This window comes from Mesoplodon bidens (assembly GCF_964165515.1).
Source record: "Mesoplodon bidens genome assembly, chromosome: 9".
Classification (NCBI taxonomy): domain Eukaryota; kingdom Metazoa; phylum Chordata; class Mammalia; order Artiodactyla; family Ziphiidae; genus Mesoplodon; species Mesoplodon bidens.
In genome coordinates, this window is record NC_138166.1 from 104,093,058 (window position 1) to 104,120,048 (window position 26,991).

At 49.5% G+C, this 26,991-nt stretch overlaps 1 pseudogene across 1 annotated transcript; it reads right to left on the reverse strand.

Annotated features, from left to right (window-relative positions):
- Positions 1 to 12,925: 12,925 nt before the first annotated feature.
- Positions 12,926 to 14,218, reverse strand: LOC308622342 (epithelial cell adhesion molecule-like; annotated as a pseudogene). Its single transcript has 2 exons — positions 14,087 to 14,218; positions 12,926 to 14,001 (listed from the first exon to the last, which is right to left on the reverse strand). The product of its transcript is annotated as an epithelial cell adhesion molecule-like (transcript).
- Between the last annotated feature and the right edge of the window lie 12,773 nt (positions 14,219 to 26,991).

The following is a 26,991-nucleotide window of genomic DNA, read 5'->3' on the forward strand; positions in this document are numbered from 1 at the left end:
ATTTAGGCCTCTGGAAACAAGCCTGGAAGACTTAGGGGATCTGTCTGCTTTCAGTCTAAACACGTTTTTCCCTTTGAGTCAATGAGCATGGGTTTGGCTCAGGCTCCTGCTGGTCCTGAGGCTGTCATTCGCTGAACAACTTCTTCGTTAGACCCGTAGGCCATGGCTTCTGACCTGGACCACCATCTGGCATCACTTGCTATGCTCTTTGGTCACAGTATGTGAGTTTCATCATTCAGATGGGTTTCCTCCAATTACCTACAAGCGAGTTCCCCTTGCTACACAGGTTCCAAGTCCCCAGTCTGAATTTGCAAAGAATTGATTTATAAGAAGATTACATGATATTAACATTATGTTTTATAGTTTCAAAATACATTACAGTTCCCTTCCACACTCTCATTTCAGAATTGTGAGTAGGTATGGCAGGCGCCGGTTCCATTCTGCAGAAAGGAAATGTGATTCTGACAACGCATTAGACCTGGGTTGTGCTCTTCCTGCTTTGTGGCTGGAAGCACAGGAGGAAGCCTGGGAAGGAGCTTTGGATCCGAAGGATCCATCAGTCCACGTGTTAACGAGGTTTGGAGGAGCGTGAGCAGCTTGAATGTGAGGATCGGGCTGAAAGAGCAGGAGCGTATCTCTATGCAGAGGGAGCTCGGCCTGCAGAAGGAGCCTGGGGTAGGGGCCAGATGGGCAGCACCTGGCACCTCGGGTTATCTCTGACTGTGGTCTCTGTTAACGGAGCCATCACCTTATTCCCATGTGCAGACAGAGACTCAGTCTGAAGAGCTCTACTTGTTTTGCAGCTCTGAGATTCCATCACTGACCACCTTGTCCTCTAATTATCCATGACCTTGTGCTCAACTGAACGCGAGCACTGCCCAATGCAGTCTGCCTCGGTGTTTACACGACTGTGGTAACTGGAGAGTTCTAGATTCACATTCCAAGTTCTTAATCCAGTGCCCCATTTAGTGAGGGACTGCAGGCTGCATTTATAATTATCCAGTCTTCGGTCTGCCTTCTCTTTGGGCTCACTTACCCTGTGAAACCAGTCTATTTTTGCTTTCCCCTAAAGAATAAAGGGCTTCTCTCACCACTGGAAGGGAAACTGACAGTATCAATTATTCCTGTGGCCATTCAGGACTCAATGACATTTCTGGGAACTGCTGCTCAACCCTGAGGGAGCAATTAAAATTCTAGAGAGGCATCTACTTGGTGCTGGAGAAACTGAAACAGACTCGCCCCCATTCTCTTAGGAGAAGGTGGCATCCTCCATCGGGGTGAGGGCAAGAGAGGAAGAAGCATATGCCTCGGAGTCTGCTCAAGTGGCTCAGATAGGCTCAATTCAACAGACTTTACTGAGTGAGAATCCTCTAACTTCAGAAGTGTGGTCTCTTTGTAAAAATGCTACCAACTTTAGGGCATAGCCGTTTTTGCTGAACCTTTGTGGGGACTGCCTTTAAGTCCCCCTGTCCCTCTGCCCAACCCTGCTTCCCTCCCTCCCCTACAAGGACTGATTCTGAGGGCACATCCCAGTGAATGCCCTGCACGCTCACCTCCATCCCAGAGTCTATGCCCAAAGAACTCCAACTGTGGCACTTGCATGCAAGCCATAAAGAAACTCTTTCATTTGTCTGTGAGAAAGCATGTAAGAATGTTCCCTGCATACGAGGATGTTACTTCACTCGAGAATAGTGAAAAACTGGAAAAAATCTGACTGCCAGTAGGGGAATGGATAAATAAATTGTGGGAGAGTCATTGAAGCGAACCTGTCATAGCAATTCAAATGCATGAACTTGTTCTATGTTGGACAATGTGACACAACCTTAAGCATGATGCTGAGGGAGACAAGTTGCAGGAAGTCACTCTCCTTGTACAGTTCATATGAATTATCAATACACAAACTATACCCTACATTAATAGAACATACATATTTAAAATATCTGAAGCAACTATGGTATAATACTAACATTTATTGAATCTGGGTAATGTAAGGCCAACTGGCCCGAGGCAGGGGAACGCAATCAGATTCACAGGTTGCATCAGACCGAAACTCTCCGGACCACCCAGTTCCAGAAGCTGACCTGGAGACTTTCCGGACCACCCAGTTCCAGGAACTGACCTGGGGGCTTTCCACCCGGCCCAGCCTTCCCGCCTTTCGAGGGGCGGGACTAGCGGTCCCAAGACTGATGGAACCGGCACCAGATAGCGCCACGATACCGAAGAGACCACCAGATAAGGAATACCCTGCGCCCTCCCAGATTCACCACACCCCTTTTCCCCTTCTTCCCCTATAAAATCTTGCCCAGCCCTCGCCCGGCTGCGACTTCTCTGGCCCCTTTCTCTCGGACCAGTGAACCTCGCCCGGGAGCGCCCCCTAACAAAGCTCATTTGAAGCTTTCCTCTGTTTCGCGATGCCGTTTGTTAAGATCCGACTTTACATTTGGTGCCGAAACCCGGGAGGAGTACCAAGCCCCGCGGGTTACCGCGCGGGCCCCAGGAGACAACTGGGGAACCTCTACTCATCCACCCGATCCGGGAGAAAACGGGGTAAGTCCCCCTCCCTTGTTCCCTCCGAACCCCAGAGTCCCTACCCGCCGGACTCCCTGTCCCTAATCGTGGCTGCGTCAGGGACTCCTCCGTCCGCTCTCCGGGCCTCGGGCAACTGTGGAGACGTCCCAATCGCCTGACCGCTCTCCGACCCGCCGTGAATTGGAGACTGAGACCAGGGACGCCTCTCTCCCTCTCCATTCACTCAGGGACAGACTGGGGGTCATGGGAACCTCACAATCGAAACCAGATTCTAAGACGCCCCTGGGGTGTCCCCTGGCCAACTTTACAGCCCTCGGTTTCTCCCAAGATCTCCGTCGCCGACGGCTTATTTTCTATTCCACTGTGGCCTGGCCACAATATCCTCTAGGTTCAGGCCTTCTGGTATTTATGCTCCCGCCCTTCCCTCTGCGTCGATTGTTCCACTTCCCAGACCCTTCTTGCCAGACAGACATCTCCTACATCCAAGCCCCTAATTTCCTTTGACGATGACCCCTCTCCACTAGCCGACACACCGGAATCTCTTGCCTCTCCCCCCTCCAGAGCTCCTCTCCAGCCTCCACCCTACCCTGAAGCGGTCCCTCCTCCTCCCGAACCCACTCCGGCCCATCCAACCGCTCCCCCGCCTCCCTCAACGGTTTCTCCTCCCACGCCCCTTGCCTCGCCAATTAGTGCACATACACGCTCTCACGACTCCCAAGATCCAAATCTCCTCTGCCCTCTGAGGGAGGTAGAAGGAGCGGAAGGATTAGTTAGAGTTCATGTTCCCTTTTCCCTCCAAGATCTCTCTCAAATAGAAAAGCGATTAGGCTCCTTTTCTGCCGACTCTTCCCGCTACATCAAATAATTTCGCTACCTCTCTCAAGCTTACATCTAACCTGGCACGATATCTTTGTGATCCTATCTTCTACTCTGACCCCTGACGAGAGGGAAAGAATTCAAACTGCTGCCCGAAACCATGCAGATCAGGTTCACCTTACCGACAACTCCGTACCTGGCACCGATCCAGGCTGGACTTATCAGGATGGCCAAGATGGCCGTCGTAAACACGACCTCATGATCCAATGCCTCCTGGCTGGCATGCAGGCTGCCGCTCATAAGGTAGTCAATTTTGAAAAACTAAAAGAGATAACCCAAGAACCTAACGAAAATCCAGCTATCTTTCTCAATCGCCTTACAGAGGCCTTAACTCTCTACACCCGGCTGGATCCCAACACCCCGGCAGGGGCAGCGGTCCTAGCCACCCATTTTATCACCCAATCAGCCCCAGACATCCGAAAGAAATTAAAACGGGCAGAAGACGGCCCTCAAACCCCTATTCGAGATCTGGTAAAGATAGCCTTTAAAGTCTACAATGGCCGTGAGGATTTGGCAGGATCCAGCTGACAGGCTCGGATGCACCAGAAGGTGGCCCTCCAAACCCAAGCTCTTGTAGCCGCCCTAAGACCGGCCATCTCCCACGGATCACAGCATACACGGGGTCCGCAAAAGGCAACCCCGCCGGGGGCCTGCTTCAAATGCGGAAAAGAAGGCCACTGGGCTCGCCAATGTCCCAATCCCCGACCTCCTTCTAAGCCCTGTCCCAGCTTCGGGCTAACGGGCCACTGGAAGAGTGACTGCCCTCCGACTGGCCCTCCCTCAGCGTCTCCACGCGGGAGGCAGGCCGACCCAATGGCATTACCACTCGAACTGCTGGGATTGGCTGACGACTGACGGCGCCTGGACTCGAAGGCCCCCATCACCCTCGCCGAGCCCAGGGTAACGCTACAGGTAGCGGGTAAGTCCATCTCATTTCTGGTGGACACGGGGGCTACCTATTTGGTCCTGCCTACTTATTCCAGGCCAGTTTCTCCTTCCCAGATCTCGGTCATGGGTACTGATGGCAAACCATCCTTCCCACTCCAGACCGGTCCACTCCCATGTCATATCGAAGGACTCCCTTTTACTCATTCCTTCTTAGTGATACTATCCTGCCCAGTTCCCTTGCTGGGCCGAGATGTCCTTTTCCACTTAGGGGCCTCCCTCCAGCTGGTTAGACTTGACCCTAAGGTCCCCTCCTCCCAACTCCTCCTTCCTCTTCTCGGCCTGTTTCTAGAACCCTCCCCCTCCTATCCCCCTCTTCCAATCACACCGAACCCAATCAATCCCCAAGTTTGGGATACTTCTAAGCCCATAATAGCAACACACCATTCCCCCGTCCTCATCCGCCTAAAGGACCCCTCCAAATTTCCATCAAGGCCCCAATTTCCCATCTCTGAGACTCACCTTAGGGGGCTACAACCTATTATCACCAGACTCCTAAGCCAGGGACTCCTTATCCCCACTGACTCTCCCTGCAACACCCCCATCCTGCCTGTCCGCAAGGCCTCTGGGGATTATCGCCTGGTCCAGGACCTCCGACTAATCAATGAGGCCATAATTCTTCTCCACGCAGTAGTACCAAACCCATACACCTTGCTCTCCCATATCCCCCCATCCACAACCCAGTTTACAGTTCTGGATCTCAAAGATGCCTTTTTCACTATCCCCCTACATCCCGACTCCTATTTCCTCTTCGCCTTTACCTGGACGGATCCGCATACTCATACTTCCAGTCAGCTCACCTGGACAGTTCTTCCCCAGGACTTCTGCGACAGTCCTCACCTCTTCGGTCAGGCGCTGGCACGGGACCTCACGTCCTGCTCCCTTACCCCCAGCAATCTCCTTCAATATGTACATGACCTCCTCCTTTGTAGCCCATCTCTCAGCCTCTCAAGACAACATACTGCAGATCTCCTCAATTACCTTGGCTCTCGCGGTTATCGGGTCTCCCCAGACAAGGCTCAGTTATCTGTATCTTCTGTAACCTACCTGGGGCTCCACCTTACCCCTACCACAAAAGGTCTAACAGCCGATCGCACCCGGATTATCCGTGAACTCCAGCCTCCGGAAACAGCGGAACAAATTCTCTCCTTTTTGGGCCTGATAGGATTTTTCCGACACTGGATCCCTAACTTTGCTCTCCTCGCTAAACCCTTATATCTTGCCGCTAAAGAAACCCCTCAAGGACCCCTCACCTCTCCTTCCGCCGTTCGACAGGCCTTTCTCACCCTCCGGAACGCTCTGATATCTTCTCCTCCCCTTTCTCTGTCCAACCCAAACCGACCTTTTCACCTTTTTGTGGATGAACGGGCCGGAATAGCCACTGGACTCCTTGCCAGCCTGTAGGCCTTCCTACCGCCCCATGGCTTACCTCTCCAAACAGCTAGACCCAACCATTCGGGGATGGCAACCATGCCTTCGGGCCCTAGCAGCAGCAGCCGAACTGACCAAACAAACACTACAGATACTCAACCACACAGGAATAGGTAACATCTCTGACTGCTTTCTATGTGCCTCGCTTGGCCGTCCACCCTTGGCTGCTGTCCCACTCGACCAGCCCTTCAATTCTACTTCCTACACATCCCAAAACCCACCTTTTTCCCCGTTAAAAGTCCCCATATTCCTTGATTCAAAAAAAATCTCACTATCTGTTACGGCAGCCGCCCAAATCTAGCTGATACTGGGTTTCTCTGCAACCCATCCCTCACGGTAAACACATCAATTGAAGCACCACCAGGCATGTTTTTGTGGTGCAATGGTTCCCTCACAAAAGTGATCAATTCTTCCTCCCCTTTCCCATGTATCCCCATTACTCTCGTCCCACAACTCACACTGTATAGCCAAGACGAATTTTCCTTGCTAATCACGCTGTCCTTTACCCGACAGAAAAGAGCTATCTTTCTGGTGGCAGGCATCTCTCTCGCCTCCTCCCTGGTCGCTGCAGGCCTCGGGGGGGGGCGGGGGGAGCTCTAACACATAGTGTTTCAACATCCCGCGACTTAGAACATAAACTCCAGCTAGCCATTGAAGCCTCCGCCGCCTCCATCTCTTCTCTCCAGCACCAAATCACCTCCATAGCCCGAGTCGCTCTCCAGAATCGACGAGCCCTGGATCTCCTGACGGCCGACAAAGGAGGTACCTGCCTCTTCCTACAGGAGGAATGCTGCTGTAAACGCCCTCCACCGCTTAAGAGGAGAACTCCAACACAACCACCAACAGTCCGCCTCCCCAACTCCCGATTGGTGGCGATCCACCCTCTATACCTGGCTAACACCAATCTTAGGCCCCTTAATTCTCATCTGTATCTTGCTCATGTTTGCCCCGTTTTTTTAGGTTCCTTCGCAGGCGCATGGAGGAAGTCTCTCGGGTGGCCACAAACCAAATGTTCCTTGGTCCTTACACCTTGCTTCCTACAGAACCCCCCACTAGTCTCCCCTAAGCCTCAGACCTCTGGTCGCCCGACTCCCCTTTTGACGCCCCCATTCAGCATGAAGTAGCCAGAGATCAGAATGCCGCCCCATTACACCAAAGATGTCGGGATTTAAGGCCAATTGGCCCGAGGCAGGGGAACGTAATCAGAGTCACAGGTTGCATCAGACCGAAACTCTCCAGACCACCCAGTTCCAGAAACTGACCTGGAGACTTTCCGGACCACCCAGTTCCAGAAGCTGACCTGGGGACCCTTCACCCGGCCCAGCCTTCCCACCTTTCGAGGGGCGGGACTAGCAGTCCCAAGACTGATGTAACCAGCACCAGATAGTGCCACGACACCCGAAGAGACCACCAGATAAGGAATACCCTGCGCCCTCCCAGATTCACCACACCCCTTTCCCTTCTTCCCCTATAAAATCTTGCCCAACCCTTGCCCGGGTGCGACTTCTCTGGCCCCTCTCGGACCAGTGAACCTCGCCCGGGAGTGCCCCCTAACAAAGCTCACTTGAAGCTTTCCTCTGTTTCGCAACACCGTTTGTTAAGATCCGACTTTACAGGTAACTAAAATCTCTGTGTGGAATATGGATGCTTGTTTTACTATTTTTATTGTTTATTAATTTTTCTCGCTTAAAGTCCAGGCCCTTTATGTACAGTTGGCCCTTGAACAACATGGGTTTGAACCGCACGGGGTCCACTTATACGTGGATTTTTTTCAATAGTAAATACTACAGCACTACATCATCTGAGGTTGGTTGAATTGGTAAATGCGGAATCGCAGATACTAAGGACCTGCTGATATTTGAGGCTGACTGTAGTTATATGCGGATTTTTGACAGCTGGAAGGCTGGTGCTCCTAACCCGTGTGCTGTTCTAGGGTCAACTGTGGTCCCAAAGCATGAGGCTGCTCTGCCATTCGTCTGTATCTCTTGCCACTGAGAGGCTCACGTCTTGGACTGGCTACCACTGGGGTGTGCCCTGGGAACCAATCACTGTGCTCCTGCAACTCTCCAGGGCTGCAGGATTCTTTGGTGAGCCCTGGACCCTGTGCCTGGGGTACAACTCCCCGCGCCCCGCCCAGCCGGCCTTGGGAGCTGTCCTGTTACCTGAGGACCCACGCCTCCAGTCGGATCTGCTGCTGAGCAAGGAGTAGGCCACCCTCCAGGGTGCAGGGGGAGGGCGGGAAGCAGTGACCGTGTGTAGGTGTGCACGGGTGTTGGCTGGCACGGGGATGGCACTCAGAAGCTCTGGTTCCATGTAGAGAGGTACTGTCCGGCGGAGGCTGCCAGGTCACAGAAGGACCGTGGGTGAGGCCATGGACCGGGGCCAGCCCTACCAGAGGTCCTCACAGCCCAGCTGACCAGACCACCCAGGAACAGCTGAAAGGCATCTTCCTCCTGCAATGTGCCTCTAGCACCCTCTGCTGAGAGTTAACACTGTGCTCACGTTAACGGGGAAACACTTGAAGGAAGCCCTTTTATCACAGAGCAAGTACTGAAGGTGTATTCGCAGCTGAGGCAGGACACTGACACCTGGAAAGGCAGCTCAAGGTACACCGCAAGACCAGCCTTGGCATTAGGGCCATTTTTATTTGCTAAATCCGCAAATTTCCCTCATCCGTTGCCATTTTCTATTGAGTCTTGGGTCTCTCTTTGTACTGACTTGGGCTCCGTCACAGCCTTGCTAGGAAAACGAGGGAGAGAAGCATGGCTCCCGGCCCAGCATCTGTGCGGTCTGCACACACGTGCCAAGCTTCCAGTAGCCAGGCCTGGGCGGGCAGCAGCACCGGCTGGGGCTTTGTCAGGGGTGCGGTGCGACGGCTGATGCAAACTCCCCAAGCACAATCCAGGAGCCACCTGTTTGTCTGGGTCGCTGTGCCTTCATTCTCTGCCCTTTCCTTTGTTCAGGAGCACCTGCTCCCTGCAGATGCCATCTAACTGGTTTCTGTGGAGCCCACTGCTGCATCTGGCATTGCAACAATGTCTGAGCACTATAGATAGATATAAACACATCTCTTAATTGAACCTTCAGTCTGGAGTGAGCTGTGTAGGCCTCAAAAGGGAGGGGTAATGTCTCTTAAATAGAAATAATTCTTATAACAATCTACTTGTCCAGAAATAAAGGTGACATAGGACATGACTGGTGATTTACACATGTTGAAGTGGACAGGGACACTTCTCATTCTTACTAAAATCAAGCTTTGTAAATGAATACATATCTAAGGGTTCACACTTTCTGTTTTGTTTTAAATGTTGAGCCTTCTTTTTTTTTTATCTTTGGCTGTGTTGGGTCTTTGTCTCAGTGCAAGGGCTTTCTCTAGTTGTGGCAAGCGAGGGCCACTCTTCATCACGGTGTGCAGGCCTCTCACTGTCGTGGCCTCTCTTGTTGCGGAGCACAGGCTCCAGACGTGCAGGCTCAGTAGTTGTGGCTCACGGGCCTAGTTGCTCCACGGCACGTGGGATCTTCCCAGACCAGGGCTCGAACCCGTGTCCCCTGAATTAGCAGGCAGATTCTCAACCACTGCACCACCAGGGAAGCCCTAAGGGTTCACACTCTTAGCAGTCATAAATATCCTTCACACACCCCACTACGAAAAATGGTCAATTTATACTGATGCGCACCTTTTCTTCCCCTTTTCCTAATGTACTGTGGTGTGATTTTCTCACCAGCATAGAAGGAACTCCGTGTGTGTGTTTTCAGTGCAGGGGTACTCAATACTATACGTTATTCATTCTACTGATGGATGTTTATACAATAAATAAACTACGACTCCTAGAAGTAGAATTCTTTGGTCAAGGAGTATGACTTAGAATTTTAATAAGTATTACTAGCTTGACCTCCATAGTTGCATCAGTTTTCAGACTGCAGGTGGGGCCCCTCTTTCCCTACTTTAGCCAATGGAGCAGTTATCAAACTTTCAAATCTGTGCTAACTTTAGAGGTTAAAAAATGGAATCGCAAAATAGTTCTATTTGCATTTGTTGTCATAAGTAAAGTTGAGCATATTTTCCTATTTTATGTGCCTTCTTTAGTTCCTCATCCTTTTCTCACTTTTCTGTTGTCATGGGTCTTTATATCAATTTGTGGACACTCTTCATATACCATGAAAATTAACCCTTTGTCTGGGATGTTATTAGCAAGTGTTTTTTCCCACTTTATCTTTTGACTATATATAAACCAAATTTCTGCACGGCAAAAGCACCATAAGCAGTCAGATTTATTCACCTTTAATTTTATGGCTTCTGGGTTTTATGTTCTTAGGCCTTTCAGCTTCAAGCCAGAAAACAACTCTCCCACTGATTCTTCTACTACTCAAGTGTTTTATTTTTGCCTCTAGATTTGTAATCCATTTAGAATTTATCTTGGAGTCAACTGTTTTACAGCTGTTGACCCATTTTCCCCACTGTGTTTGCTTCAAATTCTTTGACCCTCCTCCCTCCAAAGGGTGGAGGCTAATTCCTCTTGCCTTGAGTGCAGGTCAGATTTAGGGACTCACTTCTATCAGTAATTAAAAGAATGGCAGAAGTGATGGCATGTGGCTTCTGAAACCAGGTCATGAAGGAGACTGCAGCTTCTGCCTCGCTCTCTCTTGGGTCACTGTTCTGGGGACACCAGTTGCTATGTAGTCAGGACATTCAAGCAGTCCCATGGAGAAGTCACATGGGGAGGAACTGAGACCTCGGGCCAACAGCCAGCAATCAACATGCAGACATGTGAGTGAGCACCATGGAAGCAGATCCTCCAGCCCCAGCCTTCAGCTGAAGCCCCAGCCAAGAGCTGGACTGAGACTCAGAGGAGACGCTAAGCCAGAACTACTCAGCTAAGTCACTGGCGAATTCCTGACCCACAGAAACTGTGAGATGATACATGTGTATTGTGGTGTTAGGACACAAACTTTGCGGATGAGCTGTTCTGCAGCAAGAGAGAACTAACGTATAACGCACCATTTATTGAACAATCTATTTTTCCCACTAATGTGAGATGCCACTTTTTCTATACTAAGTTCCTGTAAGAATGTGGATACATTTCTGGATTTTCCCTTATGTTCTACTGATATATTCCACGGTCTAAGTCAATCATAAAAGCTTTAAGTTTTTAATGTCTGGTATAGGACAATTCTTGCCTACCATCCTTCATTAATCTAGTCTCAAAAATTATAGTTATTGGAATTACTTTTTTATGAATTAAGTTACGGAGAAATGACATCTTATGATGTTGCTGTAAGCCAGGTTTCCCAGAAAACATTCTGAGATGAAGATTTGCATGCAGAAAAAATTTTAGGGTGCGCTCTTGGGATCAACATCTTTGAGAGGGTGATGGACTTCTCTCAGATGAAAGAAACAGAACTGGACAAAGGGAGCTGAATTGAGGCAGAGACCTCAGCCAACCCACGGGGAGCTCTGAAGCTGGGATGGCCCTTTATAGACATGCTCAACTGAGGCCAGTGGGGCACAGCCCTTGTACCTTGTATTAGCCACTTGCAGACAAGGAGTTGTCCTCAGGGAGAGGGCTACTCTTGGGTGAGGCAGCTCCCTTAGGCCAAGGGCAATTTCTGAGGACAGAAGCATCAGGCAACACTCCCAGAAGCTCAGGAAATAAGTACCTTAGTCCTGCCAGGGAGACTTGGGCCATATGCACACAGACGTTGGATCTTCCTACCCAAGACACAGTACAACTTTCCATTTGTTGAAATGTCTTTCGTATCCCTTAAGAGTATTTTTAAAACATTTTGTCAATTCTTTAAGCTTATTTCTCATTTTTTAAAGTTTTGTGTTGTCAAATAGGATTTCTTCCAATTAGTTATTTATCATGTTTGAAACGTGAAAGCTATTGATTGTTGCATTATAACTTGGTACCCTGATGTCCTACTGAATTCTCTTATTGTTTGGTTTTGGGCTTGGGTTCTTGTCTCGGATTTTCCAGTTATATAACCTACAAGTAATGACCAATTTTATATTAGTTTTAGGGTTGCGATAGACATATTTTGTCATGTTAACGAAATATCCTTGAAGACTTCTTAAAAAATGAATCCAGAACTGTGCTTTACTGATTTTTTAGCCTTACCCTAAATCTTCTCAAAGATACCCATAATAGATTTTTTTAAATTCAGGACTTCTTCTGATTAAGTGCACCAGTGATCATCTCGAAATAACACAATACAGGAGATGAAGGGGGCCTGAAAACTAGGTTCTCATCCTGGTTCTGCCACTGACAGGCTGGTGGTGGCCAGTCACACGTGCCTGCCGTGGCACAGGGTCTTCCTGGGTGAAGTGAAGAAGAGAGACATGGCCTCGGCAATCTCTGTGGTGGAGGCAGGTGATGCTTGGTCAGGAGATAAGCCCCAACTGTGTGAAAAGGGTGTAGATGCAGGGCAGCCAAGTGAATGGGGAATGTCCACGGACCCAGCGAATCGTAATTTGCCATTTCTTTAACCCTCAATTGATGAGAAAGACCAGATTATATTTTCAAGGTATGAAGTACAATACTTCCAACAGGAAGCCAAAGATCATCAATAACACTTTGGAAGTCCCCAGGCTGCAGTTTTTACTGTCTTGCTGTGACCACATGGTATTTAAACAGCCCCTGTTGATGAACATGAATGTTGGTTTTTATCCTCAGAACTTAGCCAATGCTTCCCTTAGAAAGGGCATGAACAGAAGACCTTTAATTTGTTATCAAGCAACTCCTATCTAGAAAGTCAGTATAATCTATGGAGAAGAGCCCTAGGGGAGAAGAGCCCTGGGTTAGCAGAGTATTAATTCATTGACTGATTCTGACGGGGAAAACTCCCTCTGACATTTGGGTTCTTCCACCTTTTGGCTACTGGGAATAGTACCTCCATGAACATGAATGTACAAATATCTCTTTGATATCCTGGTTTTGATTCTTTTGGATAAACATCCAGAAGTGGAATTGCTAGATCTTGTGGCAGTTTCATTTTTAATTTCTTTTTTTTTAGGAAACTCATTTTTTAAATGTTTATTTCATAGTTCATAAAAAAGTTTTTATGTATAAAACTCAAAGTAAAGAGAAAGGCAGCTATTTAATCACAAATGGATGAGACAATAGTCATTCAGACTACTGTGGAAGCATATTTAATGCATACCCTTCAATGTTAGGGGTAAATAATTCAAACTATGCAGTCCAATTTTAGGTTTGGGTTTTATATCAGATCTGCATATATGTGACACTTGTGGTCAAATTTTAAGATTGGTAAAGTCAATTTCAAACAGCTTATATTTTGAGTACAGGTTTAACTATTACAAATATATGATGTTTAACTAGCACAGTAGTGGTCTTCAAAGATCTTCTCTTTGCCCCATGCTCATATGTTTGTAATCTGAGTCTGCTTGCTAATTTCCCTTTTTGTAGTTACTCTTCAAATTATAGTGCTATACACGAGTTCCCAATGCATCTCACCCACGTCCTTTATCTCAGCTTTCTCATACTTTGCCGTTCTTTTCTTTCTGGAAACAACCAGCACGATTCCAGCAGTAACTGCTACTGCCACAACCACAATGACAGAGATAATTCCAGCTTGTAGACCCTGCACTGACAAATCAGGTGGTTTTTCATCAACATAGTAAATTGAAGTTCAACCAGGATCCAGATCCAGTAGTTCCCCATTTACTTTCAGGCCCATCCTTTTGGACTGGAACAAGGATTCATCTTTAACATCTTTTTCAAAATAATAAGCCACATCATCTATGTCCACATCATTCTGAATTTCCTGAGAATTTTGTACCAGATCAACAGTGATAACATCATTCTCATACAGAATATCTGTGATATATTTTGGATCCAGTTGATAACGACTTGTGATTACCTCCTTGAGTGCAGTGTTCAAACTTTGATCCTCATAAGGTTTTTCTCGTTTGTGTTTTAGTTCACCAACGATCCAGTAGGTCCTCACTGGCTCAGAGCAGGATATTTCACTGTCCTTATCAGTTCTCACCCAGCAGTGTCCACACACCAGCACGTGGATGTGCCACTGCACTGCTTGGCTTTAAAGAACCCCTTGTCATGCTCAGGATCATAGAGCCCATCATTATTCTGGATAGTGTCCTCTCCCAGGCTTTGAGAGAGTCATTTCTGCCTTCATCACCAAACATTTGGTAGCCAGTTTTGTGCAAATGACAAAATGTTGTGCAGCAACGGATGTACACTGGCACCGACCCCATGGTCAGTTTGTACTTTTCACACACGCACACATTTCCTGGGCCGTGGCCACCGCAAGCAGCAGCCCGAACGCGAGGACCCGGGGCCAAGGGCGCCTTGCCGCGCACGCGAGGACAAGGGCGAGAGGGGCGCAAGGCGGGCTGGGGGCTCTCGCAAGGACGCGCGGACAGAGTAGGGCCCCGGGAGGCCATGGCTGGCCCCATGGCGCAAGGCCTGGGCCACGCAGGTCCGCATCAGGAGGATGGCGGCAAGGTGCCCTGGGGCCAGGCGGTTGGTGTGGGTGTGAGCTGGCTGCCGGACTGTGCTCTTCCAGCGCGCAGCAGCTCTACCCGACCTCGTTTTTAATTTCTTGAGGAATCTCCATACTGTTTTCCATAGCAGTGGCACCATTTTCCATTCCCACCAACAGTGTCTAAGGGTTTCAATGTCTTCACATCCTTGTCAACACTTGTTGTCTTTTGCTTTTTTTGATAATAGGCATCCAGACAGGTGTGAGGTGCTATCTCACTGTGGTTTTGATTTGCATTTCTCTGATGCCTAGCGACCTTCAGCACTTTTTCATATACCAGTTGGCCTTTTTCACGTCTTCTTTACAGAAATGTCTACTCAAGTCCTTTCCCCTTTTTAAAATCAGGTTATTAGTTTTTTTGCCGTTGAGTTGCAGGAGTTCCTTACCCATTTTGGAAATTAACCCCTAACAGATATACGATCTGCAAACATTTTCCCCCATTCAGTGGGCTGCATCTTCACTCTGTGATTGTTTCCTTTGCCCTTGGTGGAGAACGGTCTTCAGCGTTTCCCTGGTTCTCTTTAAAGCATGTGCACCAGCCGCCCCTTCCCAGCCCTTGTCCTGCGCTGCTCGCAGGTGTGGGGAGAAGTGAGAGAGCTGCCTCCCTCCTCATACAAGCTCATGAGTGCCTAATCACTGCCCTCTGCCACTACTTAAATGCTGCAGATGATTTCACTTCTGGGAACGCACACGCCCAGGTGGCAGGCAGCACCTTTTTTTAGAACTGACATTCTCACGTGCCTTCTCAAGTGAACTGCCATTACTGCTAAATGTTTAAAGAGGTAACTGTTAAGTCAGCACTGGACTCATGCACACAGATGAGCTTTAGCATGGCACGTCTGTACTGGGAACCATGAGGAAATCCAGCTGGGACTGACTGTCCTACTGGTGGCACTGTCTCATCTGTGTCGTGCATCTTCTGAGTGGAGTGACTATAATTTACTGTCCAAATCAGTATGCTCTTAAGACAAAGGAGAGTAAGAATTATGCTAGGACAGCACTGAAAACGAGGGCTGTGAAGCCTCGGACTTCAGAGTGAACTCCAGCATGTCCTACACTATTCTACACTATTACACTAAAGAAACTAATCTTTATTGGGAGAGTGAAAACCAAACACTATCAGCAACGGTTCCCACCTTCCCTGTGCTCCCCAACAAAGGTGTGCTAGGTGGGGCTCTGCTGGGTCCCAGGTTGGGTGCCAGTGGCAGTGGAGGGGCGCTGCTCTGCTGGTGACCTTTGTGTAGGGCAACCATGAGAATGCGGCCCTGTCAGGGAGAAGCACATCAAGATGCCAGGCAGTGGGTGCAGGGGGTGCCTGGCTTAGAGGCTTGAGGGACCCCCAAAGCCTGGGCTCTGGGTCCATGGAGGTTGCAATGCCCGGGCCTGGAGCAGGGCCCAGTGTCTGCTCTAGTGGAGTTCCTTCTGCTGGGGGAGTGAGAAAAGCCCCCGATGGGGGGGTTCCCACATGACCAGAGCAAACTCTTCGGGCCACTGTCACAGGATTCTCTTCATTTCAGAACAAGTTGACAGAAATACAAGAGAGAACGTGAAAGGGGCAAAAAGAAAGATGGAAGGGGTGGGGAGGCATTCCAGAGCTGGTCAGGACTCAGCCCGGTGTCCTGTTGTCGCTTTAGGCAAAGAACAGTGGGACCACGGGAGTTCCCTGGTGGTCCAGTGGTTAGGACTCTGCACTTTCACTGCTGTGGCCCGGGTTCAATCACTGGTCAGGGAAATAAGATCCCGCAAGCCACACGGTACAGCCAGAAAAAAATAAAAATAAAACAGTGGGACCGGGCACATCAGGCAGGAAGACGCTTATGGGAGGGACCTGGAGTGGCTGCAGAACTGAGGGCAACTCTGGAGAACCAGGTGAGGAGGGGGAGAGCCCCGGGGCTCTGGGGTGGACCGAAGCTTGTCCCAGGCCCTGATGCCACCAAGCACACGTCAGCTCCAACTGTGTTTTGGTCACTCTGTTTTCACTGGGCTCGAGCTGCAAACCACAGGATAAGCATCCTGCTGGCCTACTTGGGCCACATGCCCACCCGTGGCTGCTGGCTAAAAGGATTTTGACAGTAGCTCTGCCTGTTCTCACCCAAGGAGAGAACTAGACATTACCCCCAGGTGTTACCCCAGGAACACCTGGTGCTCGTTCCAATGGAAGCGGTAAGCAAAAGCAAAAAAAGTCCCATCCCGGCCTACCGGCATTTCTTTCTTCAGGAGCTCCGCATCAGATGGGCCGTAGGAAGCTGGCAGAGGGAGGGATCCGGCCGACCTCGAGCAAGTGCGGGGATGCTGCAGAGGACAGAGACCCGGCTAAGCCCTAGGGAAGGCTGAGCAGGTGGAGGAACGGGTTGATCATGGGGAGAGGTGGAGGGAGGGCCTTGAATCCCTCCCGGGCTCCCGGGGGCGGGGGGCAGCGCTGGCAGCTGTCACTCCCGATCCGGATTCCCCTCCCACCCTGGCTTCTCCTTCCCACTCTCCGTCCTCCTCCTTCCCCGCATGCAACTCTCCTCCTGCGCCTTTTCCTTCTCACACCACACGACGTGCAGGGGGTGGTGGGCACTCTCTTGGCAGAGACACCGTGTCCGCGTCCACCCCGGGTCCCGCAGGGCTCGGACCTGCCCACGGCCTGCGACACCCTGGTCTGACCGCCCACCGCACACGAGCACGTGAGCGTCCCCACCACACGCCCCCGCTCCCGCGCCTCCTTTCCCAACCCCGGCGCGTCCCCGGGGCCCAGCGCTGACTCACCACACAGCCTCCCGCCCCGTCTCTCTGTACTCGCGGCTCCGTCCACGCGTGGTGGACCTGCCCCTCGCCGGACCGTCCCCACGCCCCGTGCGGCCCTTTGACGTGACCGGCCCGTCCGCCCCACGCGCAGTGAGCCCCACGCTGAGGCCGAGGTCCCCCGAGAACAGACCTCAAACCTGCCCGGGGAAGGCGAGGGGCCGGGGTGTCTACGGGAGGGAAGCAGGGCGGCAGGAGGCTGGGGAGGTGCCGAAGGGTGACTGGAAACGAGGAACCTGACAGAATCGTCGCCCTCCGCGCATGCCCAGGTGCTGCGTACGCCTCGCAGGCCGCGGTTAGAAATGGCGGCGCCACGCCGCCCCAGGGGAAGTTCCAGCACTGACGTCAGGGGCGGGGCTGCGCAGGCCCAGTGGGCGGGTCGGGGGCGGGGTCTCAAGGAGGCTTAACCAGGACTCAGCTGAGTCCAGGGTCCTGGAAGACGGCTGGGGCCAACATCCACCGGTTTAGGCTGCTTAAGGCTTGGAGGACGTGCACGTTTTTGTAAAAACAATTAAAGCGAGCTTGATGGGTGGAAGCAGGTTACAGCTCAGTAACTTTTAAGCAAGTTACAGTTTCCCGGGGTAAGTGGTCTGCCCTCGGTTTCCAGGGTGAAGCTCCAGATGTACAGAGCTCCTGGTAGCTCCTCCCAAAGCGCCGTCTCCGTTCTCTTCACAGCCCTCCTGCTTGTTCCTGCGATACCCATTACTGTGTTTGTAAGTCTTAGTTCTCCTTGAGAGCTCAGCCCAGGCGTAATCCCCTCCAGGTGGGTTTCTGGCTCCCACACGCCTGCCCACGCGCACGCTCACACGTTCACACACGTGCATGTGCTGTCACACACGTGCACAGGCTCACACCTTGTACAGAGCTGTGCCCTAATGTTATCATTGCTCTTTATTCGCCTGGGTCCCCACCTGGAGGCATACCAGTGTTTCATTCATCTTCATGCTCAGTGCCTAGCACAGCACCTGACATAAAAGGCTCAACCAATGTTAATTAAAAGAACCCCAACTGCACAATGGCTGGGTAAGAGGCCACCTCAGAAGCATGCCCTCTCTCGGGGTCTGATGTCCCAGGAAATGACGGTATAAACTGAAAGATAACTGGAAACAGGAAAAAGGCTTTGCCCATGTAGTGTTCATTCTTGTATGAAGTCCTGTCTCAGCTAAGGCAATAAGGCCCTAGGTGCCCCTGCAAGCAGCCGGGGGCTGGGCACCGGGAGCTGAGGGAAGGCTTCAGTGCGGGGACCGAGAACCTCCCGCCCCCTCCTCGGCCTTGCAGAAAGCTCTTATGTTGTTGCCATTCAGCTCCTGTATTTGGTTAGTTCTGTTATGATTCAATTATTGCAGGAGGAAAGGGCACACACGGCCAGGCAGAGGACAGGAGCACGCAGTGTCCACTGAGGAGCACACGTCACCTTAAACTCTCTAGTAATGAGAGGCAGCGGCAATGCCGTGCTGGCCGCACAGACAGCTGGGTGTGGAAGACTGAACACCTACAACTGTTGTCAAAAGATGGAGAAAAAAAGAAAGAAAAGAAGACAGCCAAGAGTGGCTGCTGTGGGCTGAGACACTGCAGGAACACCTGACGCCCTGGACTTTGCAGGATTTCCCCCATTCTGTCTGCTGGGACTGCCCTGGGCTACAGAGCAATGGTGCTCCCCAGACTCCTGCATTTAAGTTCACTGAAGAGCTTAGAAATAAGGCTGAAACTGTTATTTTAAAGGGTTTACATTTTAGTAACCAGCCTTAAGCACTATTTTCCATGAAATATCTTGGGTCTCACACAAAAATAGATATTAAGGGATGAAACTGCCATACTGATCCACCCTGCCAGCAAGTGACAGAATGGAGACCCTGGATCCCCTGATGCATTATCCACTGGATGGACTCCTCCAAGAAAGCACCAGACCCCAATAATTTCATGGATAAATTATGTCGAACCTTTGAAGAATAGACAACTCTCGCCTTTCAGATTGTTCCAGATAATAGCGATGGGTAATATCGTAATTCATTTTTCGAAGCCTAATATTACTGCCAAACATGACAGATTTTTTTTAAAGAAACACTATTGATTAATCTCACCTGTAATGAGGATACAGAAGTACTGAACAGAATATCAGGAAATGGAATCTGGTTACATTAAAAGAATAACAACCATGATAAAGTGGGATTTATTCTAAGAGAAGGATTGTTTCATATTAAGAAATATCTTAGGATAATTTCTCAAATTAATAGGTTAGACTTACTGCATACATTTCATTTCACTTAGGTGTAGACATAGTACACAATAAAATTCGTATTTTGCTTTTTAATGCATGATTATATACCAAATACATTTCTGCCATCATTGTAATTATCACTTTGAATTGTTGTTTCCTTGATCTAGAGTTCCAGGAGAAGGCTTACTATGTCAAATTATTTGGATATGTTATATTATATAATAAACTGTCCCCTCCCAGTTATATTAGTATATATACTAATTCATAAGAGCGCCAATTTCACCGTAATCTCACCAACTTTTAGTAGTATAATGTTTTATACAATCTAACAAGTATAAAACTATTTTATAATTAAAATATAGTTTCCTGTATTTTACACAATATGACTTACTGACACAATCTGAATTACTAGACGTTTGGATAATTTTTCTTGTGTGAATTCACAATCTGTCTAAGATAACCCAGCGTCCCCTTCCTTTTACCTTACCTCACTTTAGTCCCTCCAACCAGGACATCCGGACAAGTTTCCTCCTTGATTTCTGGTGGAAAGCCTGGCTTGGAACCAATGAACTGCAGTCTCACGGCACCAGCTCTTTGCCTCACCTGTGACAGAGACTGTTCTCATCTTCAGCTCATTTTGGAAACCTCTTGCCTTCCTGGGGCTCTTTCATGGGGTTCACGTATGTAACCTGTTCCTCACTCCCACCCCTTGGGGTTCCCAGAATCACAGAATCTTAGAGCTATGCTGTCCAGACCCCTCCCAGAGCAGCCGCCCAGCCACTGTAGCCATGACCTGACCTCCTCGGCTACTGACACCAGTGTGGACCTCTCTGTGTGACATATCACAAGGCATCTGTCGCCACAACGCTGAGGCAGGGACCTCACACCTCAGCAGAGGCAGGTGGATGCCCTGTTCCCACAGATGCGCCACAGGGAAGCTGCGGACCAAGTGAACCAGCGCCATGTCTACTCACAGGTGACCCACAGGTCCCAGCCCATCACACCACTCAAGAGACTTTGCTTTCCAAATATAGAATAAAGACACTTTGTGGTCTTTGAGTTTTGTTGTTGGTTTTTTTTTTTTAGATTTTTCTTTTTTGATGTGGACCATTTTTAAAGTCTTTATTGAATTTATTACAGTCGCTTCTGTTTTATGTTTTGGTTTTTTGGCCCCGAGGCATGTGGGATCTTAGCTCCCCTACCAGGGATCGAACCCACACCCCCTGCATTGGAAGGTGAAGTCTCAACCCCTGGACTGCCAGGGAAGTCCCGGTCCTTGGGTTCTGAGTGACCTTCCCTGCTTTGGGCCCTGGAACCTCATCCTCAGAAGCCCACCAGACTCTGCTGGATCTGGTTCAGAAGAGCTTGGCAGTACGTTCTGTTAGTCAGTGCTAAACCTCTGGGCTCTAGCCGTCTTTCCTGGTCTTTTATACTGGTCTGGGTGTATTCCCACAATCCATGTCCCATTAATTAAATCAAATAAGGCTAATAATAAAGTGTGTAGCTCAATGCGATGAAATGAGCGCAGCCCTGCAGACGTCCTCTCTGAAGCTCGCGAGCAGGTGGTGTTTGTCCCCCCAGCACGGCCTCTCCTGGGGTGCTCTGGGGACTCCTCTCCACCTGCCCCCAGGTCCATCTCCGCCCCGCCCCCGCTTCTCACATCACACAGACACTGGGGAGTCTGAGCCGTACGGCAGGCAGGTGGATGGTAATCTGGGCTCCCTTTCCCTTTTTTTTTTTTTTTTTTTTGAGATTCATTTGCTGAGAATACCTTCCCTATCACCAGCCTGTATCAATGCTCCCCACAGATCTAAACGTAATCTCCTGGGAAAATGCATCATACCGTGTGATTGGTTTTCACATTACCACAATATAAACCACAGTGCAGCAAGAGCAAGCACTACAATGCTTGGAAAGCAAAGGAAAGGAGAAGAAAGAGGAACAAATAGATAGTTACATTTCTTTCTGAAACTTTAAAGTATTCCTTATCATAATAACATCTTCTAATGAACTCACAGTATGCTTTAAGGCATTATCTAGTAATGTCTAATAATTTTTTAATGATGAAGAATGTGAATTCCTTCCCTCGCCTTAACATGAAGACAAGAATGAGGATGAATGATGCATGTCCCTAGAATGTGTTTCAAGATTCTTGGACAAAAGTGATGCACAATCTCTCAATAGTTGATTAATTCTTCTTGTTCTCAGTAGAATTCTCAGTAGAATTGCTGAATACAAACTGGGTGATACAAGCTACCAAAGCTAAGATGCCCCAAGATTTCTCCCATTGAAATGAGCATTTTAAAGGAACAAGTAATGATTAAATCACTTCCTTTTTTTTTTTTTTGAATTTGTGACAAGGCGACTGTCCCATGAAAGAGAAAAAATTTTAACTGACTATTCAGAATTAGGCCACTCTCTGGGAGTCTCCTTATGAACTTGCCTTCCTGGGAAATTCCTTGCTCACTTCCCCCTTTTTTTTTTTATTAATTTTTTTTTACATCTTTATTGGAGTATAATTGCTTTACAATGGTGTGTTAGTTTCTGCTGTATAACAAAGTGAATCAGTTATACATATACATATATCCCCATATCTCTTCCCTGTTGAGTCTCCCTCCCTCCCACCCTCCCTATCCCACCCCTCCAGGCGGTCACAAAGCACCGAGCTGATCTCCCTGTGCTACGCGGCTGCTTCCCACTAGCTATCTACCTTACGTTTGGTAGTGTATATATGTCCATGCCTCTTGCATCGCTATCGGCTGCAGCCAGTGGGTGGCACTGACGGGGCCTGGGGAGAGGAGAGAGCCGGCCCCTGGCCTCTGTCCTGATGGGCTTCAGACACCACTCCTTCCCCTTCACCATCAGGCCTGGAGGTGGAACTGCTTCCTGCTGTTGCCCGTCCTGGGGGATTTCACCCTTTCTGGGTTCCCTCAACCAGCCCCTCGTTTTTGTAGAGTGCATTCACCAAGTTCTCTTCTGTGCTGTTGCTCTAGCAACCTGAGGGACACGGGTGTCATTTCTTCTCCACACAAGACGGTCCTGGGAGAACAAGATCATGGTGCCCTCCGCCCACGTGACCCAGGCTGGCAGTCGGTGTCCCCACCCCCCAGCATGTGACTGGCTCCGAGGTGGCAAGTGACCCCAGCAGGGCCAACAGAGGCGCGCCTGCAGTTTGAGCGTGCTCCTTGGAGGGAGAGGGACTCTCTCCATTTTGGATTCCAAGGTGTAAGGGTTTAGGCTTGGCAATGCCAGCGGTCGGCTTCCCCGCCCTGCGGAGCGAGTCTGCCCGAGAATGAAGCTATGACTAGGCGGGGAGAGAGCCCAGAGATGAGAAGTGTCCGTGACATTGTGTAAGCCTGTGGGTCCACATGTGCCGAACACCAGCGCCACCGTCACGGCCACCTGGAGTCCGGCTCGCAGCTCTCCTGGACCCGCCCCAGCCAGAGGCCTTGCCGTCCACTGGGATTTCTCCTCTCCTGCTTCAGAGGCTGCGGCGCTGTCCTAGGACGATTCATCAGCCCTGGTCCTAAGCATTCATGGCCTCTGCCCTCCCAGGCTGCACATTTCAGGGAGGGAAATAGGTATTGAACGGTCAACATTTTCCTCCTAAAGCACAAAATGGCCAGCAGCGCTCTTGCTGCTCCTGGAGGGGCCACCGCTGGGGTTTTCGCCACGTTCCAGAATGTCAAACAGCTCGCAGTCCAGGCGCTGTCTTGCCTTTCTCCCCTCCCCTCACACTGATCCAGACTGACCCGGACGCGTCCGTCCTTGCCCGCCTTCCCCAAATCAGAAGTGACTGCGCCGCCGCTGTGATGTTCATTGTCTCGGGCAGTGACAGATGATGTCGCAGTTTCTGAGAAAATTAAGTCATCAACTCCCAGGCACCCCTGACATCATCAAAAAATGTCCAGGCTGGAGAGCCACAGGCCCTCAACTGATTGTTGGAAATAATGGGCAAAAGGCAGGCAATTATGTGTTGACATCGGGCTCTGCGGCCGTGAGGGGGTGGGGAGTTGTAATTCCTGCCCGTGGGTCATATCAAGATTTGGAACCAGAGCCCAATTTGAAATAACATAAACTAAAAGAATTGATTAGACCGGGTGTCACTTGGGGTGCATCTCTCTGAACTGCCCACAAATCCCTGCAGGTTATAATCTAATGCACAATAATTACACCCGCTTGCAGGCGGCCGCGTAGGGTGGACGACAAGTGGGTGATGGACGCTTCCAGCCCTGTCTGGACTCACCCTCCCACGCGTAAGACCTCTCATCTCCCGAGCTTTCAACACCAGTACATCATGCAAGCCGCAGCCGCCGGCACAGGTAGAGGCCCTCCATAATTAAGGTAGGTGATTATAACCAGAGGTGCCCATTGAACTCCCCTAGAGGCATGTCACAGAGGAGACAGCAGAGGTCTGGCTCCTGAGCACCAGCCCCCAAGTCCCAGGCAGCCCCAGGTGTAACAGACAACGCCGGGAGGGGACAGCAAAGTGAGGAGCCGGGCCCGGGGGCCCATCAGGACCCGGGTTTGCTCCAGCCCAGAAGCAGTGAGGCCAAAGGGCAGGAAGAGCCAGCCTGGCTTCCCAGAGCTGCTACAGACCGTAACCCACACGCCCTCTGTGCGGGGACTCCATGCGTAGTTCCCTGATTTTCAGCTGTGGAGAATTTCCACGTGGGTAGGGCAGCCACCTCCCCAGCCTGAACCTTAAGCCCCACTCACCCCCCATATGCCTTTCCTCGTCATGACTGTCCTCCCCTTGCTCTGCGTCGGGGGCCTGGCCTGGGCAAAGGCCTCCTGAAGGTCCCAAGACACACGGGTAACACGAGAACCTATGTGGGCCATCCCCACGGGCCTCCCAAGTTCATGCGCCTCCAGGTCACCACCCCTCCACACATAGGCACCCCGAAACACAGCTAGACTTCCCCAGGGCCCCACAGAGACTCTCCTGTTCATTCACTTATTTAAGAAATACTTACAGAACCCAGTGCTGTGCTGCTTACTTTCCCTGGCCCTCGGGATATAGGGATGAGCTACCATCCGGTCCAGGGTAAACACACAATAAATAAGACAACAGATACAAATGTCGCTTAGTTATAGTGACTTCGAGACACACCCCATGGTGAAGTGGTGCAGAGTAACAGAATCGGGTGCTACTTCGGGGTGTAGGTACTCAGTCTGCGTTGATACTAATGAGCGGAACACATTCCTTTGTATGAATGTCTTGTTTCTTCTATTATATGTCAATTTATGAAGCATAAGTATCTACTTGTTTCCATCTGTTTAAGCAGGAAATACACACAATAAATTATGAGTCACTCCCAGAAAAGGTCATAAGTAGCCAGGGAGAGGAGGACAGATCAGCACCGGCTGTCACATAAAAGGACCAGGTAAGAGAAGGTGCTCCAAATGGCCAACAGCCAAAACAGTGGGCCGACCTCACTTCACACGAGGCAGGACTTTAGCGATCCCTGCCAGCTGTAATAAGATAGATGAGTTTCCCCGTAAATGCTCATACAGCAGAATACAGAGCAATGGTCAGGTAACACCAGTCATTAAAAAAAAGAAGAGAGGGCTTCCCTGGTGGTGCAGTGGTTGAGAGTCCGCCTGCCCATGCAGGGGACACGGGTTCGTGCCCCGGTCCAGGAAGATCCCACATGCCGCGGAGCAGCTGGGCCCGTGAGCCATGGCCGCTGAGCCTGCACGTCCAGAGCCTGTGCTCCGCAATGGGAGAGGCCACAACAGTGAGAGGCCCGCGTACAGCAAAAAAAAAAAAAAAAAAAAGAGAGAGAGAAAAGCTTAAAAATACAGTCTTAATTCAGACAGAGAAAGACAAATATCATATGATATCACTTATATGTGGAATCTTAAAAAAATGGTACAAATAAATTTATTTACAAAACAGAAACAGAGTCACAGATGTAGAAAACAAAGTTACAGTTACCAAGGGGAAAAGAGGGGGCAGGGATAAATTGGGACTGACATATACACACTACTATATCTAAAATAGATAGCTAATAAGAACCTACTGTATAGCACAAGGAACTCTACTCAATACTCTGTAATGACCTATATGGGTGAATGAATCTAAAAAAGAGTGGGTATATGTATATAACTGATTCGCTTTGCTGTACAGGAGAAACTTACACAACATTGTAAATCAACTATATGCCAATAAAAATTAATTTCTAAAGAAAGTAAATAAAAAAATACACTCTTGAGAGAAACATAAAGTCTCAAAAAATAAACAAAATAAAACAAACATGAAAGAAAGAGGCTTTAAAAGACCCAGCAAAACTAGTATAGGCGAGAAGTCAGCCAGCCGGCTGGTGGCTCAGGTTGGAATTCTGTGGACTGCAGGACAAACGTGAACAAATGGGCTACCTGTGTTCCAATAAAACCTTATGAACAAAACCAGATGAGGAGGTGCCCATCAAGAAGTCTCATGAGGAAAACCCAGAGGGAAAAATAAGTGGACTGACAGTGGCTGGGGGTCGGGGTGGCACTGTAGCATCTATATAAGTTCTGGTACCATTTTAGTTTCAAAACTGTGAAAAACGTCTGGATATTTTGAGAATGAAAAGTAACAAAGTACTATGAAAGATTCTAAGTATGTTCTCTTTATAAAACAAAATGGAATAAGTAATTGATAAATAACTAAATAAATCATTGGGGGCTTCCCTGGTGGTTCAGTGGTTAAGAATCCGCCTGCCAATGCAGGGGACACAGGTTCGAGCCCTGGTCTGGGAAGATCCCACATGCCACGGAGCAGCTAAGCCCATGAGCCACAGCTACTGAGCCTGCACTCTAGAGCCCTCGAGCCACAGCTACTGAAGCCCACGCGCCTAGAGCCCGTGCTCCGCAACAAGAGAAGCCACTGCAGTGAGAAGCCCACGCACCACAACGAAGAGTAGCTCCTGCTCTCCACAACTAGAGAAAGCCCGCGCGCAGCAACGAAGACCCAACACAGCCATAAATAAATAAATAAATAAATAAAATATCATTGATATTTAAAATCTAATGGCAATTTACACTGATATTTAGTGTATACATACACATCTTTTCAAACTGTTGAATAAACATAACATTTATCCTCAAAGTATAACAATGTGATGCTTTATGTTACAGAAAGAAAGAATTTGAGATCCAGATCCATATTCTGTAAAATATATTACAAATTTGCAAAACAGAACTTTGAGTGGCTGCCTCTGCAGAGAGGCCAAGTAAAGCAGGGGCTGAGCTTCGCCACAGGGACATAGAGGGGTTGCTGAGAGGAGACAGGAGGGAGGGTGGAGCGGGACCGGTATGGACAATGTCCCAACACGTAAAGGGGGAAGAGGGTCACTGGGAGGGGTGACTGGCAAGTCTCGGAAACCACTTGGTAATTGGGAACCCAATCCATGCTATTCTAGCAATTGACTTTCTAACTGGCATCCTGGGACATTTTCACACAAAATGAGGCTGTCAAGCAGGAGTTCTTTACTGAGAAAGGGCGTCCTTCAGGATGCAGTGTAACCATGGAAACCAAGGAGCGGTCCATACGAGGACCCCCTTCCAGGGGTGGAATCAAGTTTAGGCTGCCACCTTCCCAAGCTTCATTTTCCCTAAACTCATCCTGTCTGCCCCCCACCTGCGGCTTTAAGTAAAAAAATCAAGAGATCCGCAGAGACCTCTTGACCCCCAAA